Source organism: Parus major, chromosome 1, assembly GCF_001522545.3.
Source record: "Parus major isolate Abel chromosome 1, Parus_major1.1, whole genome shotgun sequence".
NCBI classification, from domain to species: Eukaryota; Metazoa; Chordata; class Aves; order Passeriformes; family Paridae; genus Parus; species Parus major.
In genome coordinates, this window is record NC_031768.1 from 102,842,717 (window position 1) to 102,860,338 (window position 17,622).

Sequence of the window (17,622 nt, forward strand, 5' to 3'; positions counted from 1 at the left end):
TTGAGTATTGCATCCATTTCAGTATGCATGCTAAGTAAAAATTTAAGCTTTTTTCAAACTCCTTTTTTTTTTCCTAACCTCCAATTATGATGATCTTTTGCTCCTGACCCTGTAAGGGTAATGCCAGATTATCAAGAGCATAATTCAGATGTCAGCTCTGGAGTCATATTTATATTTAAAGTGTACATTGCTTTGGTAGCTGAACTTCTCAAACAAATCTAGGTATTATTCTAACTAGCAAATGAAGCAGCTACTAGTATTAAAAAAAACCCCAGAAAACTGCAACAAAAAAAGGAACACATTACATCAAGTGAATATAGTAAACAAGATGACTTATAAAGACAGGAAGAGGAAAGTGTTAACAATAGCAAAACTGCACAGGATACAGCTTTAGTTATTATGCATAATTAGGAAGCTCCTGGAATATGAAAGCACAAGTATCACCAATTTTCTGGTCTCAGTTTAGTACGTAAATAAATGTTTAGACATTGCATCATAGGAAATGTTCTCTTCATGTTTCAAGACAGACTGTCATATTTCAACTTGAAACACAATTAGATATTAAAACAATTGCTGTACAAGTACAAGCACTTCTGCCAGGCATTATTAAAATCCAGCTGATGAGACACTTGGCCTCTTAGCTTCCATACATAATTTTTCATGCCTGGTTGACTATGTTGCATTGTTTCTTCATTATTACATCCATGCTCAGGTCTTTTTTCCTTATCTTTTCTTCATGTACCAAGAATCAAATATGACTTGCCTGGAGGTAGGAGACTGAGACAGTCATGACTTCTCAAAGTAGAAAGACTCCTCAAGTCAGCCCTATTTAACAAACTTAAGCATGCAAGAAATTTAGTTTCAGTTCATTTTATTTTAGAAAATATATTTACACAGTAGACCCAAAAGGAACTAATCTTCAATAATATACCCAATTTGAAACAAAATTACATCAATGATCTCTAAATAGGTGGTATTATTAAAAGTATACTGAAAAAAATCTGTATGTACATCTCATCTTTCAGAACAGTATCTAAACCTGAATTATCAATATAAAAATTAAAATAAAAGAAATTTTTTAATTTGATGACTGTCCCCTGAGGTTACACTCACACAGACTGACCAGGACTTAATAAGATTAATATATTTTCTTTAAAAATTACTCCTGAAAAGCCAAAAATAACTAAGGTATCATTGAAAACCTCCAGCCACAGAAATCAGAGCTGAATATCTTATTCATATAGCAGATAATACCTTATTATAGTTAGTATATGAACAATATTAAACACTAAACATCAAAATCATAGGATTTGCCAGTAAAGCTGGAAACACTGACTGAAAGAAAGTGAGTGGTGAAGTTCTAATGGCACAGTTTCATGGAAGTAACAGCACTGTGACTTCAGGGTGCTGACAGAGTCAGTGAGAAGGAAATGGCTACTCTAAAAGGTCAAAGGAAGGATGCCCACATTCTCTTGGAAAAAGCCCAGATTAGATACACAATTTGTGTAAGTGGGATGGTGTGGTTGCCCCTCTGGAGTGGTTGAATTGCTGTGAAGAGCAAACAGATCAGGCAGCACAGATTTTACCCTGATACCCACTTGAGAAAAGTGGGAAATACATAAAATTTTTCATGTACAAAAGAGGCAATACAAACTGGGGGCTGAGGGCAATAGGCTTCCCTCCCTCCTCTTCCCTTGCTTCTATCAGTGGACAAGAACTGCAGACAAAAGTTGAAGAAACACACCAAGTACAGACTAGACACCATTTATGACAAGTGCAATATGAATTACTCAAGATAGCTCCCAATGATGTCAAAATAAAAGGAAAGCAATTCTAAGGAAATTCTAATTTACTTCATTCTTAAGTTACATTTAGAAGATTTGGGATTTCCAAGAACATTTGCAAATTTCACAGATTTCCATATGAGGACAGAGCTTTATCCTCAATCAATTCCATCCATGTGGCAAGCTTCTCAGTGGCTTACAATAAAATGCTTTATCAAGTGAGTCTGTATTTCATTGCAACACATAAAACACCATAAACTGAATCCCTCATCAACATCAATTTACAGAAGTGTTGTTTTGTTTTCTAGTAACCTACATAAAAGTGTTCAGCTATCATTCAAAGGTCATCTTGGTCATGAAGACTACTCCCCTCCCCAAAGAGCTATCCCTTCACTTTTATTGGTTTTCAGTGTGGTTAATTTAGCAAAGCAGCATAAATGGCTGCTCAAATGGCAGCCTAAGAAAACACTATTTCAGGCACTGACAAATGGATGCTGTGGGCAGATTCTCTGGTAAGATTAAACTCATATTCTTATACCACAGACTGCCACTGCTCTGCCTAATTCTAGTGGTCCTACTTATTCTCTTCCTTTCATTTACTTCTGAGGAGAAGTCATACTGTTTACCTGAGGTTAGCTTATTATCTATGATGAAACTCTAAATAACTAAGATTAGAAGATAAAGTCCGTGTAGGCACTGCAGGGGAGTACCTGCATCCCTCCGGAGGTCAAACTCAGAGAACACAAATATAGAAATTTGAAGCCCAGCAATACCGTCTTCACATTCAAGCAAAACTAAATAACTAAATTTTGTCTCTTTTCTCAATGCTTCTTTTAGGGTGATGCCTGGAAAAGGCTGACCTAGATCAGAGGCTAGGCAGAATTAAGAAAAAGCAGGTATTTATTGAAATCCCTTAAAGGATACACCTTGGCAGTACAAAAGCCAAGATGGACCTAAAAATGGTCACAAAATGGATGATTGGTGTCATGAGGCCTCACATTTTTGTAAGTTTTGGTCCATCTGCATATCAGGGTTAATTGTCCAGTCACTGCTTAGGGTTATCAAGTCCCATTGTTCTTGTTTTCTCTCTTCAGTCCACTGTTGTTTGTGCTTTTGGCCTGAAACTTGTAACGGTTGTCCTTGGTATCAAGCTAGAAAAGGAATTGTTTTGTCTACCTCCTCTGTGAAGAGAGCTCCCTAACACTTAATATGAAGCTCAAAACTACTCTACTCACCTAGGCAGCAGAGAGTCTGAAAAATATGAAAGCTAAAACTTAAGGCATCAAGAGGGGGAACATATTTTTAAAAATCATGCCAAAAAGAGGAAACAATTTATTTATCAAATTCAGTGATTCTAAATATTTATTTATATAATACACTATGACTGAAATATTAACAAATATTAAAAATATTCATTAATATATAAATAGAAAAAGATGTCAAGCATAACTCATGACAGAAGATGAAAAAAAAACCAAAACACTTCAAGGGTAAGCAAATCACAATTTAAAAAACTTTCTGAGTACCTGAGAATAAAGATAAATTAGGACTTTGTCAACAACCACAGAGACAAGATTTTATCCTTGATGGAATCCACTACCAGTGAAAGATACCATTCTCTCCATTTAGCAATACAAGATTAGACAGCAGAGAAATATGGATAATTTGTGAAACTATAAAAGCTTAAAGACTATTTCCTCCTATATTTTTAAAAGCTTTTGGCTTTTAATATTTTTTACTAATTTATTCTTACAAGGCCACTTGAACTCCCCTTTAATAGTCATTTTGATATTTAGCTTCACTTTTCTAGTTAAGTATATAATGTTAAAAATATCAAATTTTGTGACAAATATTCATTATTTTTCTTTTTTTAAATTCTTACAAAAAAAATAACACACACAATCTGTTTTTCAATAGTTCTTGTATAAAAAAGTGGCTTTTATTTACTGCATCTATTCTGGACTTTAATATATTTATGTACATTAAAATAGAATGATAAATAGAATAGATAATAGAAAAATATTTAAAATAACAATAAATACTGCTCTGTACCAAAGTTACATTAACAGGTGGAAAATAAGATGAAAAACTCTGTAGTGTTATTCTAGTTAGTTCACTGAAAAATTGCCTTTTTTTCTCAAACACACTCCAAAATAGCAGGAGATAGGTAAGAGATTTTTAACTAGTAAAACAAAGCAAGTCCAGATTTTATAACATAACTTCTGAGTAAGTTACTAAAAAGTACTTTGATATGTAAAAACTATTGTTTTTACACATGAATCAATTAACACATTATGTTACTAATGCTTCTTTCATATCAAAATGACTTCAAGCTTTTAAACAAATAACATTTATATTCTTTCAGGAATAACCATGTTTTTGTTATCACATTTCTATAAGGAAATTAATTCTTGCATACACTGAAGAAAAAAGTTTAGCCCAGCACATTACCACTAAGAATATTTATGGAGAAGGAGAAATACAGAAGAGGCTTGAACTTAATAATGTAGGGCCATTAATTAGCATCAAATGAAAGAAAAGCAATAAAGCAATTTTGTCACCAATTACTGACAATTTGCCTAAGTACAACCATTAATTTTGGATAATATAAACCCATAAAATTAAGGGAACAAAACTATTTGAATCAATATCTCTTGCTAATCTCTTCTCACTAATTTAAATACTTTCAGGAGTATCAGAATGTTTGAAACTTTTAAATGTTGTAAGAAAAATGGAAAACATATGGTTATGATTTCCTATCTAAAAGTTGCTGCTTTTTGCTTTGGGGATATTTTCCTTTCCTTTTGTGTCTGAAAATAAGGAAAAGTAGGGCAATTAATATTGTGACTCTTTGGAATTAACACAGTCAAAACATTTGGATTTTTACACTCTTCCTTCTGTTTTAGGGAGTTTTCATAGAAGGAAGCCTGTTTAGGAGAGCCAGAAGTATCAATGTTTAGTAGTTTGATTAAGCAATCTCCACTATTTACTGACATTATTAACAACACACTGACACAACACTAACATCAAGGGAGTATGAATTTTACCCTTGCACTGGGATATGCTCTCCAGCCTCACAAAGAAATGCCAAAGCCCCTGGCAGGCAGCATCCCGCACCGCCTGCCATTGGCGGAGAGCAGATGTGGCAGATGCAGATGTGGCAGATGATGCAGATGTGGCAGATGATGCAGATGTGGCAGATGATGCAGATGTGGCAGATGATGCAGATGTGGCCCCACAGCCTCCCAGTGCCTTCTCAGCACAAGGTCACCCTGCTCACACCGCTTTTAATCGCTACAGCTACTCAGGGCGGCCTCCTGAGCCACCACGGACCCTCTGAACGCCAAAAACAGGTGATGAGACCTCAAGACAAAGTTCTGCAAAACCCTGCTGAGGCTGGGGATGACTTTATATTCACAAAGGCACATTTTGGACTCCCTTTTCCCGCAGCACTTGCCAGCGTCCGCTCTCCAGGAAAGCAAAGCAAGCTTTTGATGAATATCGAGAGGAATTTGGGAAAGAAATTACACGTGGAACACCTCCAAAGACCCACCGAGGAAACTTACAGTTTAATCAGCATCCATATCAATTCATAAACCTCGGGTGCTAGAGTACAAATAAACACTCTAAAGGATTTTAGCTGCAAGGAGATAAGATCTCTCCCTGGGGAGACGGCTAGAAACTGCTCCATTGCCTTTGTGCAGACTGCTGGAATGTGCTTGCTTTTCATTTCGGTCTTTGTGTCTGGCACTCAGGCCTCACAGGCAGTGTCTTAAGCCATGCAGGGTCAGGGCAAACAGAGAACTGCATTCATGGACAGATCAAGTTTATGTGAGAATCTGCTCCTCCTGTGCCCTCAATTTCCATTTGAATTGTTAATAAAATCTCAGCCTGAAAGCACATGATCCCATCAGTGGGGAAGTCATGCAGAGAATCCTCTAGCTCAGAAAAACAAAATTTCTTTATCTTTTTCATCCTCCTCCCATTCGTGGGAATTATGCCATGTAACCCCCCCTCCTAAAGTAACTGCCTTCTCCCAGCACAACACCTGATTGCCAAACCACAGCTTGCACCAAAAACCAGTGGGGGAAAGAAGGGGAGAGAAAGAAGAGAAAAAGATGCACAAGCAATGCTCAGCAAAATCACAACCACAATAACTGCACCTTCGTAGCAATTAAAAAACTCCCAGACACCTTCAGGCCAAAGGAAACATAAATATTTAAATTTTTAAGTTAATTTCCAGCAGCTGATAACACCAGCTGCAAGAATTTCCCACAGCTTTATGACACTGCATGAACTACAGGGCCACTGAGATAATAAAAGGTCACACATAAAGGAAAGAACAGAGCAATACCCCAATTAACTTGGTCTCCCCATGCAAAAATTGTACAGGAACAAGAGCTGATACTTGCTGCAGGCACCAGACATGCATCTCCTAACCTTGCCACGGTCTAACTGGACCTCTTGTTTCTTCTGCCTTTGCTCCTTGCAAACTGGTTTAATATTGAACGCTTTGCAGAGGGATGGGCTGATGAACAAAAACGTGAATTTCCTGCTTGCCCTTTAAGGTGGGGTAAAGGGGGTGCTAGTAATCAATTACAGAACAAAAAGCAAAAGAGACACTAAAGATTTTAAAAACTGGATGTCATAAAGTTTACATGCTGTTTTCTAACCAAAATACTCTCTTTATTCTTCCCTCAGAACTGTTTTTATTTTTTTTGAATATACAAAATATAATAGAGTATTCAAGTAAAATCTGAGTGAAATGCAATGACACCGAGATTGATGCAGTTTTCACTTGTTCTTTAGAGCAGCACACATCAGCCCCAAAAAAACAATAACTGCACTAAATATACAAAGGAATTAAAAATCTTGTGGTTCTGAGTTTTGCATGCTCCCAACCCTGGCCTCCTTCTCCACACACTCATTTGGGAAGGTATTTCTATTTGCAGTAATTACTGGAAGGAGGAAAGTTTTAAGGCTGAAGCTGAGTCTCTGAGACCCATTCTACTCATCATTTCACTCACCAAGGCTTCCTTTTCAACCTGGTTAACACTAATAACTTTGCAATAAGTACAAACTCCCGAACAATGCTTGCCTGAATCATTACTGCATACTATTAATCAAAGGATGTTATTGTGATAGTATCTCATGCTCAGAAGCTGATTTAAAAATAATACAAGTATTTCAAGGTTCTATAGCCCTGGGGGGTCTCCTGGTTTGGACTGAATGTGCTCACAAAACCAGAATCCATCATCAGTAATATTCCTATCAATAAAGGATTCATCACAGCAGGTGTTGATGGACATTGCTATTACATGATGAAACTGGTTTTGTTCCAATCTAGATTTTACATATTTTTAGCTGGAGATGGTGGAATTGCTCCTTGGGAAATACAGCCCATGGACAGAGCCCTTAAATCTGTTCACCAGGTGGCTGCAAATAGGTCATGGGTGTTATTAATTACTTTGTTAGCCACAAGTCTCTGAGCAGTGTATGCAAACATATTTGACCTGTGACACAATTTTAAACTGACCAATAGGAACAATCACTATTCGTTATTTGTGATGCGTGACTGGTCACTTAAAACACAAAACTGTGCTCTTTTCCTGGCTGGGGAGAGAAGAGGGCCTTTTCTGTTTGTTAATTCTCCACAAATGCTTGCAACTGCCTAAGGAGTCAGTTAAAGTGCTTTGTTTAAATAGGACTTTATAGCAAATACTTGTTGCAGGTTGGTTTTTTCCCCCACACAATCTGGTGGCCGGTGAGTGAGGCTGTGACTTCACACTATGAATCCCTGGAGAGCTGCAGAGGGAACAGGAGATGAGCTTCCTTACACCAATACATGCACAATCACAGAACACTCCAAATTCCATGGGGAATTTACAATTTCAACACATCGTCTACCCATGTGACAGGATGTTTACAGGTCTTCTTGCCCAAATGATTTCTTCCTTTTTTTCCTGAGTATTAATTGAGAGAATGTCTCTTCTGGGTTTTTTTGTACAGTTACCCTCTCCTCATTCAAACACTTGGTTAAAACTCCTTTTTCTTGGATAGTTTAATGATGCTCACTCATATTTTATGGATACAGTGAAAGCTGCCATATCACACCACTAAATACAAAAACTGAGAGCAACTGCAGAGCAGAAGCATGTCCTCTCCTTAAATCCACACCAAGACTGCAATTCAGTGTGCATGTGGGTACAGGGAAAAGGAGAACATCCTAGCTGGAAGTTACTTAAAAATTATGTATACACAATTCAGAGCTAAAATCCGTTGTCTTTATCCAATTTGAAATAACAAATCTGACTGTTCTAATAGGCTTTTGCCATGAAATAAAGCTGAGGAAAGGTGAAGAAAAAAAGGGCAGAAAACTAACCTCATCTTCTAAAAAGAAGGCAGGTTTCCTAAAATGCAGGCTCCACAAAACAATCTGTTGAAATTCTCACTTATTTTCTCCCAAGAGATTAAAATATTCATCATGCATGGGGAATCATGAAAAATGTTAAATTTTTCACAGTAGAATTCAGCAAATTAACTCAGACCTTGCACGTTTTAGCTAAATGTCCTAACTCAAGAGACAGCTTTCTCCAATATCTTCCTATTTCCTACATTACCTTACATATGCATACTATGTATTCCCTGCATGACCATCTGTGAACTTAAAGAGGTGCATGAGATAGACTGGTTACTCTTATTTTTTTAATGTAAGAGAACACTCTAAATATTTATGTTAATAATGTACTAGAATTAAATTATTAGGGTTAATAGATTTATTTATTTTGAGATCAGTATCTAAGCAATTAACTTTCATACCTCATAAATCATTAAACTTTTTTCTAGAAAATAGTGAGATTTATAATGGGTAAAGCCCAATAAAACATCAACAAAATAAGGCTTATCCACATTTTAAATAATGTCCTTGTAATATTCCAATAATATGCTCTAAAATTAATTTTGAGTACTATTTAGTCAGCTAATAAAATGGGAAACAAAACCCATTCTTAAGGATGGGTATACCCTTCTTAAGGAGCTGAATGTAACCAAATCACACAAAACAAAATCTGAAGCACTAAACAAACATACACTGAAACAACAATGCCACCTAACTCCTCTCTTCTTAAAACACACTTTTTTCCTGTCTTGAGTGTATACAGAAGCAAATTAGACTCTGCATCAAGTGGGTGTGAATTTTCATGAGTTTTAGAAAGCTGGTAATTTGCCAATTTAGCAAATTCAACAAATCCAGAGCCACCTGTGTGGCTCAGGCCATCCCAATCTCAGCCACTTCATGGACTCAGTCCCCTTCGTGGACTTGTCCTCCCATGGTTTTGCCACCTGTGCCACACTGCACTGTACCTTTTGCTACACTGCATAGAGAATGTAAACTGTGACCAAGGGTGTGGATTCAGAATGGTAATTGACATTTCCCTGATGTTCCTTCACCTATCCAGCATGGATGGCAGAGGCAACCAAGACAGAGAGGCACCTGTGGCTTGTGGCACCTCTGCTGACAGGGTCCTAGGTATTCCAGGCACACCTGGATTGTGTTTTCACAATTCTCCAACTCAGCTGGGTGTAGCAGGCCATGAACTTGCTCCTTTTTCATAAACTGTTCCCTTTTAGAGCCATTGATAAAGCTCAATGCACTGTCTCTTTCACGTTGTACACTCCTCTGTGTTTCCAGTAACATGGCAGTATATTTTCTTGTAGATTTGGAGAAAGCATGTGACAAAACAAAAAATCAGAAACCTAGGTTTAGTTCAGAGATCTAGTAAGTACTTACTTAAATTAATTACATACCTATTTATCCATGAAGATTTGAAGCTTGTTGAAGACCAAAGAGGTTGGAAGGTTTAACTTTGAAAGATATTCATCTGGCACGTGGTAACTTCCTACTGTCAGAGGTCCTGTGTGATTTTTAATTTCTATGCTGACCAAGAAAGAATAAAAAGTCTGCCACAGTGCAAGAAAACATCCTCAGCAGTTGAGTATGCCCCCTCTTTAAAGCTCTTCTCAAGTGCAAGGCAGTTCTGCATTTTCTGCAATTTATTACGTGAAATAGTTTCAAATGGGCAATGAATTACCTCAAAATTATCAGCTCAAATCAATATACATTGATGTGAGTGAACAGTGGAAGGCCTGCAGTATAAGGATGAACAGCAAAACTGACTGCAAAGTATGAAAGAGAAGCATGGGGCAGTTGAGTCATTATCATCTGACACAGAGGATATAGCAAGAGGGGAAGAGATTACTGAGAAATTGGGTCTTGCAACACCTGATGGTCCTCAGAAATGTAGGTGATTAAGGCGGGTGCTCAACTTATATGGGGCAATTTGCTGCAGAAAAATATTAGAGAATTCTGGTTTTCCCATCTAGAGGAATATCAGAACCCACTGCAGGAAACAGCAAACCCTGGAAATGTGCTTTAGGAAGAAGCTGCTCTGTGGCCAGCACGTCTCCAGATCCCTCCCAAATTCTATAAACCTGTGACTAAGGCAATAGTGAGTGAAGTTAGCACATTTAATCAAAACTGTACACAAAAGGTACAGTAGGGAACAAGATTAGGTGATAAATCACCTCTTATTATTGAAATTTCTATAAGTTTTAAAAAAGAAATTAAAGAAAGGAGAAAAAGACAATAAAGTGGTCCAGCTAGCTACAGGTTTGAGCAAATAGGAGTGATGGCCCAAGAAATGGTTGCATCTAAAATGTTAAGTCAAAAAGAGCATAAATCTAAGGATGTTAAAGTAAATAAATGGGACCCAAAGTACATAAGATTTTAAAATTAAATCAGAAAATCATGTATTTAATTCTGAGGGGAACAGTGTGTGCCAGAGTATTGAGTTATACATTGCTGTATTGAAGAGTAGGTCAAGATCTTATCAGCTCTATTATGAGGAATGTCAATAAAAGGCTGTGCTATGATAAAATGTTTAATTAAAAATGAACAGTGTGCAACAGATGAACTCTTTGTATTATACAGAAAAAGGAGTAAAATGGATTGTGTTCTCCAAGTTACAAATTGCAAGGAATCATTTTCCCTCCATCAAACATTCTTATCACTATGAAGTCTTGTATTAAAAATTTGATTCATTTATACTACATATTTTACAAATTAGTGTAGGACTATACCTACAGGATATTTCAAATACTTGACCATCTGGATCAGCTGTGAGGAGAAGACTGGGTTCCGGTTTTCTCAGTAGTCTTTCAGGAGAATAAGTGGTTTGCTTTAGCAGGTTAATTAACAAAGCAAAATATTAATACTGATTCATTGAGTTGATCCAAAAGTAACAGGAAGAAGCAAGACTCAATATTTTGGTTCATTGTATAATATACATGTACTCAACATGACTGCCCTAAACATCTCTCACAGCTCAGTACAGAAGGTGACAATGACACCAGGAAGAGCACAGGGAACTAAGTGCAGCAACACCCATTGTGGACAGACGTCATGACTGGCAAAAATACTTTATTCCCATCCTGTCTGTAATATTCACCATCTTAGACATGAGGCAGTGCCAGAGCCAGGATATTTATCAATATGAGTAAAGGCAAAGGAGTTCAAGACGCAAAATATGTTTTTACACAGATTCAAAGGAATGGTGCAAGATTCAGGGAGCAGAAAATGGTAAATTAGCACCATAGGACTTGGCAAAAAAATGGTTTAACACCTTCATGGCCTCCCTTACCAGCATAACTTTGTATAACAAAACATAACACAACATTCACGTGGCCTGGAACGTGCAGAGGAGAAGATTTTTAATATCTCTGCCTCTCAGTTTCAAACCCCCAACAGAGCATATAGATGAATATGGACATGTACACTGCATAAACTGTGTACCTCTTAAAACCCAGCCCAAAATGGGAGAGATTTCTAGTGAAAAACATTGTAAAATTCCCAAAACAAGCTACACCAATAGAAGGAAACTTAGAGTAGGAGCTGATGAACCTGAGATATTGAAACAGATAAACCAGATATCGGATGAGAGCACACTCAGCATTTCATATCTGCCCCTTTTTCAGAAGCAAATAATACTTGCATTAAGAAAATATCTTAGTCAGAAATAGCTTTGGTGTAGCATTGATGTTTTTGACAATCAAAATTTAACTTTGTATGTCACACAACAATTTTAATATACTCTTATGCCTGTGCTATACAATAATATTAGAGCAAAGAGCCCCACTGATAAGTTGATAGAAAAAAAATATATATTATGCAGAAAATAAGAATTCTGGTGCTCTTTAGTCAAAGAATTTATAAGTTATGAATGACCTGTGGGCAGCACATGCTCTACCTGTAGGAGTGTGAAAGAGTCTATTACTATAGCAAGAATAATACTAAAGTACATCTTTTCATCCATGGACAAAGATAAACTTATCAAATCCCAACTGGTAGTAAGGGGAAAATCCACAATACGCTCATGAAAGAACTTGCAGTTATAGAAACTGATGATATTAAAGAGCTATTAAGTGATCTAGTCTTCCTCTCAGAGTTAAGCCTTTTTTGTTTCTTGCAGCTCTTGCATAATAATATCTTACCTGTAGGATTGCCACCCTATCCCTTGGTAAATTGTTCTGAAGTCCTTTATCTTTTCATCAGATATTATTTCCTGAGATTCAGTCTATAATTACCCATGATGATTCTGTCATATTTAAGGACAGAAAAACATAGGTATAGAAACATGTTTTCCTTCAAGCACAGGATATTCCAAATCAAGTACAAATAAACTTTAATAGGAGAGACTTACTACCAAAGAAGCAGATTTGGTAGCAATATTAGAAACTAAATCCTCAGAGGAGGTCTAGTTAGGGGCAGGAATAGAACAAATCTTTCACCAGGAGCCAGTAGAGATTCCCAGGGTCACAGCCTAGTTGAAATTAAGAGAAAAACTCCTACTGGTTTCAATGGGGCCAGGACATGGTCCCCATATTCTATCCACAGTATATCACCACAGATGTAAGCTAAAAGTGAAGCATTGTGAGGTGAGGTGCCTGTAATTCCTAATGTTTTCATCTACTGTAATAGCCCTCTCCCTGAACTCCAACAGAGGCAAATTAGTTCCACATGTCAGATACCGACCGTAATATTTTTCCTTACACTTGGTACACCATGAGGGGATGCAGTACAGCATAGAGCAATTAATACATTTCTTTTTGTGAAATAATGCACGACAGAACAACTCAGAAAAGGTGTCACTCACTTGAAGGTTTCTAGCTCATGAAGAGTATACGTAGGAAAAGCAGTCAATGAAAACTGAGACAAATTCCTTTCTAACAAAACACCTTCCTAGTTGTTCCTTTACTTGCTTTGTTTCAACCCTTCTCTCCTTGCAGGTCTCCTGGCACCCTCATTTCCAACATCACCTTGGGATTATAGTCTATCACAATCCAAACTGAACCAGTTTCTACAGTTTCCTGAAAGAGAAATCTAACATATAGGATAGGACTGCTAAGCATAGGCAACTCATGCATTTTGCATACTCTACAGAATCCTGCCAAGGGCTCAGCTGCCATTCCAGATGGCTGTGGGTCTATTGCATGTTTTGTGTCATATTTACCACTGCCATGTTTAAGTAACAAACTCTCACCTCAATATGTCTTTTATCACCAGTGAGAAAATAGTAAAAGAGAACCAAGGCCTTTACAGAGTACCTATTCATTGCACTGCACTTTGACAGAGTGAAGTTATTATTATTGTTATTACAACAACAACAACAACAACAACAACAAACAACAACAGCAACAGCAGCAACAACAACAACAACAATAATAGTATGCAAACCTTCCTCAAATCACTCTCCTGAAACCATTCTGTTAGGAATTAATTTTGGCTGTTGAAGGCTGACTAAGACATGCTCTTTCTGATGACACATGCACAGGGACTACAGAGTGTACCTGTAGTCACAGGTAACAGTCACAGCAGCCCAAGAATGCTTTGGTACAAAACTTTGACACAAATGAGAGCCCTTGGAACATTGTAGCCCACAACAACACCTGGACTCATTAATTACTCTGTTGGGTAAATACCAACACAGAGGAAGCCACCAAAACAAATGGTAAGTCAATGTGAAGTCAGACTTGGAATACCTGTCTGATTTCACTTATATTAAACAGAAAAGTGACTGTGAAGAACTTAATCAGGCCTTGTGGAAAAGAATGAAACCTACCTCGTTTTGAGAAGCCACTCTCCTTTTCCAGCACTGCTCAGTGCTGAATCTGGCATCACTCAGAGTGGAGCATCACAGCACACAGATGCTGACATCTGTGGAAAATGTTTCTTTCCAGTCCTGTAAAATAAAAACACATCACAGTTCTTTCAGAAACAAAGACTCTGTAAAAACAGTGCCTTGTTTAATTCCAAGATTATTTTAATTCAAGTCACCCTTGTTCAGTAAAGAAAAAATAATTAGAAAAACAACAAAAAAACAAATGGAGAAACAAACAAAAAACCTTTCCCCCTCCTCAAGCTGGCAAACTCAGCTTCTAGAGTTCAAGCCATATTTTTATGGATTTTATTTACAAATATAAAAAAGTGCCTTTCTTTGAAAAACTGAATTTCACCATTTAGAAGCAGAAAGATTATAACAGTTTAGAAGTAAAGACAAGTAAAAATTTGTAAGCTTTCATGTATTTGCCAAGTAGCCAGTGTACAATGTTGACTACCATGATAACAGTTTCAATATATCCCACAGAATAATTTATGATGGAAAATTAATCACCACTTTTTCAACTAGACCATGGCACTGAGTGCCATGTCCAGCTGTATCTTGAACACCTCAAGGGATGGTGACTCCACCACCTAACTGCAGAAGTGTAAAGACAAGCACTGTAGAATTAGACAAAGGTAAAGTAAAGAGATCTATGTTCAAACTGATGGTGACATAATTGGAATTTCATTAATTTTTTTGATAATGCATTAACTGAAGTGGAAACTGCTCCTAAATCCACACAGACTTGTATACAATCAATATGAACACACAAAGAAAGGGAAACTGGATAGGGAGGGGCTGATTATTTTAGTGCAAGCTGAGACCCCAAGACAGACAAAGCCAGTTTAAAAAAAAAAATAATACAAAATGTGTAAATATTTTCTTTAGGCATTCTCTTTTCAAAAGGTTTTGAACCAAATTCAAAACAGTTTGTAAATATGCATAACTTCAGTACAGTGACAATCAAATTCACAAGAGATTAATTTAATACTTTATTTTATTAAGTACAAATTACTTCATATCTCTCTTACCCTCTTTATCTGGAGTAGCAGAACCCCACAAGCACCCTATTTTAATTAAAGGAATGCAGACCAGAGTTAAATTATATCATTTTAAGACAAGGACAAAATATCTTGCAGCAAAGTGTCTTTTTGAATTTGAAATTCTTTCCATGATTGAAGACAGAAAATAAATATTTTTAAATAATATGTTCTAAGAAATTTGTAAACTAGGCATCTGGTAACAGAATAGAAATAAAATATTTTTCCTTATAATTGATTTATCTGAAATTAAATAACTATTTCTACAAGATAAATTACTCTTTCAGTTGAAAGTAGTACATATTTTAGGTATGCACAAATACAAAGCTAATGATCCTAATATAATATAAATCCATTTCATGAATCTCAAATGTTAACTTATCATAGAATCATAGAATGGCCTGGGTTGGAAAAGGACCTTAAAGATCATCTGGTTCCAATCCCCTGCCATGGGCAGGGGCACCTTACACTAGACCAGGTTGCTCAGACCCCATCCAACCTGGCCCTGAACACTTCCAGGGGTGGGGCAGCCACAGCTTCTCTGGGCAACCTGTGCCAGCACCTTACAACCCTCACAGTAAATAATTTATTTCTAATATCTAATTTAAAACTGTTCTTTGTAAGTTTGAATGAATTCCTCCTTGTCCTGTCACTCCAGGGCTCTGTAAATAGTCTCTCTCCATCTTTCCTGTGGGCTCTTTTCAGGAAGGTCACAATTTGGTCACCCCAAACCCTTCTTTCTTCCAGTCTGAACAATCCCAATTCTCCCAGCCTTTCCTCACAGCAGAGCTGCTCCATCCCTCTGATCACCTTGGTGTCTCCTCTGGCCCAGCTCCAGCAGCTCCCTGTCCTTGCTGTGCTGGGAGCCCAGGGCTGGATGCAGCCCTGCAGGTGGGGTCTGAGCAGAGAGGGGCAGAGGGGCAGAATCCCCTCCCTGCCCTGCTGCCCACGGGGCTTTGGATGCAGCCCAGCACACGGGGGGTTTCTGGGCTCCCAGCGCACACGGCCGGGGCATGTCCAGCCTCTCATCACCAGCACCCCCAAGTCCTTCTCCCAGGGCTGCTCTGGGGCTGTTCATGCCCAGCCTGGATTGGTACCAAGGGTTGTCCTGTCCCAGGTGCAGCAGCTTGGACTTGGTCTGTTAAACCTCATGAGATTCCCATGGGCCACTGCTTGGGCTGTCCAGGTCCCTCTGGATGGCATCCCATCCTTCAGGAGTGTCACCCACACCCCTCAGCTTGGTGTCATCTGCAAAACCTGCTGAGGGTGCACTCAATCCCTTTGTCCATGTTGTTAATGAAGATATTAAATAACACTGGTCCCAACATGTTTGTCATCTGCTTACATGGATACAAGACTAAACCACAAGAGACCCATGGTTCAAACCATCAGACACAGACACAATGAAGATGAGATTCAAACATGAAAACAAGCCTGAAACACTTCTAATTAGTTTTCTTTGTTAGCATACACAGATATCTCCACACACAAACCCACACACAAGTAAAATTCTTGGGTTTCAATGACGTTTTGTGTAACATTCCTAGCCTTTAAAATATATATTTTAATGCCATCAGGCACTGGTGTTGTTTTTGCTATGTGGCTTAACAATAAAATGGAAATTTCAGTCCCTCAAGTGGTAGCCATTCAATATAAAACTCACAGCACAGTAGGACATTCTCCTTCATTACCACTTTGCATAACCTGATGTCCTTATTCACATTCACAGTGAAAGTCACTCTTAATAAAAAAGCACAGCATAACCTGAGACCTGTACTTATACCATAAATCAGACCTTTTGGGGGAAAAGCAGTTATGAGGAATTCTTGATACAAATTCATCTGTGTCTAGGAACTTAGGTCAAATCCACTTTGAATATGCTGAAATGAGGTCTACCACCAGCATTCTCTACTTCATAGTTGAGCAAATTTGACATCTAATAGATGAATCATGAAGATGGATCAAAGTCCATAGAATAAGAAGCTATAAGTTAAGTTCAAAATTATAAAGTGTAAGTCTTTAATAAGGGACTACAAAAGACCTCTCTGAAATCAGTATCTTGTGGGATGTCAGAAGAGCTACAATAAGAATCAAAATTTTGTTCCTAAAGCAAAACAACTCCAAATTCTTTGAGAGACAACAGAAGTCATGGGAGAGGAAAAAACACCAAAACAAAATTTTATGATACTGAGACATTAGATGCTAAATGCTATTACAGTTCCTCCCTTAGACAGGGAATGAGAAGAACCTCTTATCTAAGGTAATAGGAACAAACTGATGTGAAATGTCCATGGCCTTCCACACCAAAATAGAAGTTAAGCTTCAAGCTTTGCCTAAGAATTCTATTGTTTGAACCATTTGCTAAAAGAAAGATGCAGTAAGGTTCTGCCCCCAACTCCCAGTTTTCTGACTTCAAACCATATTGTGACCCCATCCTGTATTAGCTGTTCTCTTGGAGAGGTGAACCCTCAACACCGTGTTCCCTGCAGCTTCTCACCTGCACCTGAGGGAGAGAGGCTGCACTTTTTCCAAAGTGTGCAGCAAAGAAAGGTCACAGGTCTGCCTGAAAAATTGTGTATA

At 37.7% G+C, this 17,622-nt stretch overlaps 1 long non-coding RNA gene across 2 annotated transcripts in view; it reads right to left on the reverse strand.

Annotated features, from left to right (window-relative positions):
• The window catches only part of LOC109022696, a 225,364-nt gene that overhangs the window by 163,735 nt on the left and 44,007 nt on the right, over positions 1 to 17,622 (reverse strand). For both annotated transcript variants that reach the window (XR_004499659.1, XR_004499660.1), the window contains exon 2: positions 13,961 to 14,080. This is a non-coding gene — a long non-coding RNA (uncharacterized LOC109022696). The remainder of the gene's footprint in view (positions 1 to 13,960; positions 14,081 to 17,622) is intronic.